The sequence below is a fragment of the Hordeum vulgare genome, chromosome 3H (assembly GCF_904849725.1).
Source record: "Hordeum vulgare subsp. vulgare chromosome 3H, MorexV3_pseudomolecules_assembly, whole genome shotgun sequence".
Lineage (NCBI taxonomy): Eukaryota > Viridiplantae > Streptophyta > Magnoliopsida > Poales > Poaceae > Hordeum > Hordeum vulgare.
In genome coordinates this window covers 450,860,760-450,866,759 of record NC_058520.1, presented here as the reverse complement: position 1 = coordinate 450,866,759, position 6,000 = coordinate 450,860,760, and positions in this window count along the sequence as shown.

Below are 6,000 nucleotides of genomic sequence, written 5' to 3'. Positions count from 1 at the left end.
ACTTCGTAGAATATGTGGGATCCAATATGGGCATCCAGGTCCCGCTATTGGATATTGACCGAGGAGTCACTCGGGTCATGTCTGCATAGTTCTCAAACCCGCAGGGTCTGCACACTTAAGGTTCGACGTTGTTTTATGCGTATTTGAGTTATATGGTTCGTTACCGAATGTTGTTCGGAGTCCCGGATGAGATCACAGATGTCACGAGGGTTTCCGGAATGGTCCAGAAACGAAGATTGATATATAGGATGACCTCATTTGATTACCGGAAGGTTTTCGGAGTTACCGGGAATGTACCGGGAATGACGAATGGGTTCCGGGTGTTCACCGGGGGGGGCAATCCACCCCGGGGAAGCCCATAGGCCTTGGGGGTGGTGCACCAGCCCTTGGTGGGCTGGTGGGACAGCCCAAGAAGGCCCTATGCGCCATAGGAAGAAAGTCAAAGAGAAAAATAAAAAAAAAGAGGAGGTGGGAAAAAGGGGAAGGACTCCTCCTTCCAAACCATGTTGGATTCGGTTTGGAAGGGGAGGACTCCCCCCTTGGCCCGGCCGACCCCCTTGGGGCTCCTTGAGCCCCAAGGCAAGGCCCCCCTCTCCCACCAATATATACGGAGGTTTTAGGGCTGATTTGAGACAACTTTGCCACGGCAGCCTGACCACATATCTCCACGGTTTTACCTCTAGATCACGTTTCTGCGGAGCTCGGGCGGAGCCCTGCTGAGATTAGATCACCACCAACCTCCGGAGCACCATCACGCTGCCGGAGAACTCATCTACCTCTCCGTCTCTCTTTCTGGATCAAGGAGGCCGAGATCATCGTCGAGTTGTACGTGTGCTGAACGCGGAGGTGCCGTCCGTTCGGCACTAGATCACGGGACGGATCGCGGGACGGTTCACGGGGCGGATCGAGGGACGTGAGGACGTTCCACTACATCAACCGCGTTCACTAACGCTTCTGCGGTACGATTTACAAGGGTACGTAGATCGGAAATCCCCTCTCGTAGATGAACATCACCATGATAGGTCTTCGTGCGCGTAGGAAATTTTTTGTTTCCATGCGACGTTCCCCAACAGTGGTATCATGGCGAGGTTCATGCGTAGATGTCTTCTCGAGTAGAACACAAAAGTTTTTGTGGGCGGTGATGTGCGTTTTGCTGCCCTCCTTAGTCTTTTCTTGATTCCGCGGTATTGCTGGATTGAACTGGCTTGGACCGACATTACTCGTACGCTTACGAGAGACTGGTTTCATCGCTACGAGTAACCCCGTTGCTCAAAGATGACTGGCAAGTGTCAGTTTCTCCAACTTTAGTTGAATCGGATTTGACCGAGGAGGTCCTTGTATAAGGTTAAATAGCAATTCATATATCTCCGTTGTGGTGTTTGCGTAAGTAAGATGCGATCCTACTAGATACCCATGGTCACCACGTAAAACATGCAACAACAAAATTAGAGGACGTCTAACTTGTTTTTGTAGGGTATGCTTGTGATGTGATATGGCCAACGATGTGATGTGATATATTGGATGTATGAGATGATCATGTTGTAATAGATAATATCGACTTGCACGTCGATGGTACGGCAACCGGAAGGAGCCATAGGGTTGTCTTTAAACTAACGTTTGTGCTTGCAGATGCGTTTACTATTTTGCTAGGATGTAGCTTTAGTAGTAATAGCATGAGTAGCACCACAACCCCGATGGCAACACGTTGATGGAGATCATGGTGTGGCGCCGGTGACAAGAAGATTGTGCCGGTGCTTTGGTGATGGAGATCAAGGAGCACGTGATGATGGCCATATCATGTCACTTATGAATTGCATGTGATGTTAATCCTTTTATGCACCTTATTTTGCTTCGAACGACGGTAGCATTATGAGGTGATCTCTCACTAAAGTTTCAAGACGAAATTGTGTTCTCCCCGACTGTGCACCGTTGTTACAGTTCGTCGTTTCGAGACACCACGTGATGATCGGGTGTGATAGACTCAACGTTCACATACAACGGGTGCAAAACAGTTGCACACGCGGAACACTCGGGTTAAGCTTGACGAGCCTAGCATGTGCAGACATGGCCTCGAACACATGAGACCGAAAGTTCGATCATGAATCATATAGATGATATGATTAGCATAGGGATGCTTACCACTGAAACTATACTCAACTCACGTGATGATCGGACTTGAGCTAGTGTAAGTGGGTCATGAACCACTCAAATGACTAGAGAGATGTACTTTTTGAGTGGGAGTTTAGCAAGTAATTTGATTAAGTTAAATTCTAATTATCTTGAACATAGTCTAAGTCCACTTTGAATATATTTGTGTTGTAGATCATGGCTCACGCGACAGTCACCCTGAATTTTAATACGTTCCTAGAGAAAGCTAAGTTGAAATACGATGGAAGCAACTTTGTAGTCTGGGCTCGTAATCTTAAGCTAATCTTACAAGATGGGAAGAAGGATTATGTCCTTAATGCTGTGCTAGGAGATGAACCACCCGCTACGGCTGACCAGGATGTTAAGAACGCTTGGTTAACACGTAAGGAGGACTACTCAGTAGTTCAATGTGCAGTCTTGTATGGCTTTGAACCGGGACTTCAACGTCGCTTTGAGCGTCATGGAGCATATGAGATGTTCCAAGAGTTGAAGTTTATCTTTTAGAAGAATGCCCGGATCGAGAGATATGAGACCTCCGATAAATTCTATGCTTGCAAGATGGAGGAGAATTCGTCTGTCAGTGAACATGTGCTCAAAATGTCTGGGTACTCAATACGTCTAGCTGAGCTGGGGATTGAACTCCCGCAAGAGGCTATCACTGACAGAATCCTTCAATCACTGCTGCTAAGCTATAAAGGCTTTGTGTTGAACTACAACATGCAAGGCATGAACAAGTCACCCGGCGAGTTGTTTGCGATGCTGAAAGTCGCAAAGTCTGAACTCCGTAAAGAGCATCAAGTGTTGATGGTGAATAAGACCACTAGTTTCAAGAGAAATGGCAAAGGCAAGAAGGGTAATTCAAAGAAGAGCGGCAAGCCTGTTGCCAATACGACGAAGAAACCCAAAGCTGGACCTAAGCCTGAAACAGAGTGCTACTATTGCAAGGGTATGGGTCACTGGAAGCGCAACTGCCCCAAGTATCTGGCTGATAAGAAGGCGGCCAAAGAAAAATCAGGTATATTTGATATACATGTTATTAATGTGTACTTAACCGGCTCTCGTAGTAGTGCCTGGGTATTCGATACCGGTTCTGTTGCTCATATTTGCAACTCGAAACAGGAACTGCAGAATAAGCGAAGGCTGGCGAAAGATGAAGTGACGATGCGCGTAGGAAATGGTTCCAAGGTTGATGCAATCGCCGTCGGCACAGTTTCACTTCAGTTACCATCAGGATTAGTTATGAACTTGAATAATTGTTATTTAGTGCCTGTGTTGAGCATGAACATTATATCTGTATCTTGTTTATTGCGAGACGGTTACTCTTTTAAGTCACAGAATAATGGTTGTTCTATTTCTATGAGTAACATCTTTTATGGTCATGCACCCAATGTGAGAGGATTGTTCATATTGAATCTTGATAGTGATACACATATACATAACATTGAGACCAAAAGAGTTAGAGTTAACAATGATAGCGCCATATTTTTGTGGCACTGCCGCTTAGGTCATATTGGTGTAAAGCGCATGAAGAAACTCCATGCCGATGGACTTTTGGAGTCACTTGACTTTGATTCACTTGACACGTGCGAACCATGCCTCATGGGCAAGATGACTAAAACTCCGTTCTCCGGAACAATGGAGCGTGCTAGTGACTTGTTGGAAATCATACATACCGATGTGTGCGGTCCGATGAGCGTAGAGGCACGCGGCGGATATCGTTATTTACTGACCTTCACTGATGATTTTAGTAGATATGGTTATGTCTACTTAATGAAGCACAAGTCTGAAACATTTGAAAAGTTCAAGCAATTTCAGAGTGAAGTTGAAAATCATCGTAACAAGAAGATCAAGTTCCTACGGTCTGATCGTGGGGGTGAATATCTGAGTTTCGAGTTTGGTGCTCACTTAAGACAATGTGGAATTGTTTCACAGTTGACACCGCCTGGAACACCACAGCGTAATGGTGTGTCCGAATGTCATAATCATACTTTATTAGAGATGGTGCGATCTATGATGTCTCTTACCGATTTGCCGTTATCGTTTTGGGGTTATGCATTAGACACAACTGCATTCACTTTAAATAGGGCACCATCAAAATCCGTTGAGACGACACCGTACGAACTGTGGTATGGCAAAAGGCCAAAGTTGTCGTTTCTTAAAGTTTGGGGATGTGATGCTTATGTCAAAAAGCTTCAGCCTGAAAAGCTGGAACCCAAAGCGGAAAAGTGCATCTTCATAGGTCACCCAAAAGAGACAGTTGGGTACACCTTCTATCTCAAATCCGAGGGCAAAGTGTTTATTGCTAAAAACGGAGCTTTTCTCGAGAAGGAGTTTGTCTCGACAGAATTGAGTGGGAGGAAGATAGAACTTGATGAGGTTGTCGAACCTCTCATCCCTCTAGATGGTGGTGCAGGGCAAGGGGAAACCTCGGTCGTTGCGACGCCGGTTGAGGAGGAAGTTAATGATGATGATCATGAAACTCCGGTTCAAGTTCCTGTCGAACCACGCAGGTCGACGAGACCACGTGCTGCTCCAGAGTGGTACGGTAATGCCGTTTTGTCAATCATGTTGTTAGACAACAATGAACCTGCAATTTATGAAGAAGCAATGGTGGGCCCAGATTCCAACAAATGGCTAGAGGCCATGAAGCCCGAGATAGGATCCATGTATGACAACAAACTGTGGACTTTGGAAGTGCTACCTGAGGGCCGCAAGGCTATTCAGAACAAATGGATCTTTAAGAAGAAGACGGACGCTGACGGCAATGTGACCGTTTATAAAGCTCGACTTGTGGCAAAGTGTTTTTCACAAGTTCAAGGAGTTGACTACGATGAGACATTCTCGCCCGTAGCGATGCTTAAGTCCGTCAGAATCATGTTAGCAATAGCTGCATTTTTCGATTATGAAAACTGGCAGATGGATGTCAAAACGGCGTTCCTTAACGGTTTCCTTAATGAAGAGTTGTATATGATGCAACCCGAAGGTTTTGTCGATCCTAAGAATGCTGACAAGGTGTGCAAGCTCCAGCGATCCATTTATGGATTGGTGCAAGCATCTCGGAGTTGGAACAAACGCTTTGATGAGGTGATCAAAGCATTTGGGTTTATACAAGTGGTTGGAGAATCTTGTATTTACAAGAAAGTGAGTGGGAGCTCTGTGGTGTTTCTAATATTATATGTGGATGACATATTGCTGATTGGAAACAACGTAGAGTTTTTGGAGAGCATAAAGGATTACTTGAATAAAAGATTCTCTATGAAGGACCTAGGAGAAGCTGCTTACATTCTAGGCATTAAGATCTACAGGGATAGATCAAAACGCCTGATAGGACTTTCACAAAGCACATACCTTGATAAAGTTTTGAAGAGGTTCAAAATGGAACAGTCCAAGAAAGGGTTCTTGCCAGTTTTACAAGGTACGAGATTGAGTAAGACTCAGTGCCCAGCAACTGATAAGGATAGAGAGCATATGAGCACCGTCCCCTATACTTCAGCCATAGGTTCTATCATGTATGCAATGTTGTGCACTAGACCGGATGTTAGCCTGGCCATAAGTATGGCAGGCAGGTTCCAGAGTAATCCAGGAGTGGATCACTGGACGGCGGTCAAGAATATCCTGAAGTACCTGAAAAGGACTAAGGAGATGTTTCTCGTGTATGGAGGTGACGAAGAGCTCGCCATAAAGGGTTACGTCGATGCAAGCTTTGACACAGATCCGGACGACTCTAAGTCGCAGACCGGATACGTATTTATTCTTAATGGGGGTGCGGTAAGCTGGTGCAGTTCCAAGCAAAGCGTCGTAGCACATTCTACATGTGAAGCGGAGTACATGGCTGCCTCGGAGGCGGCTAAG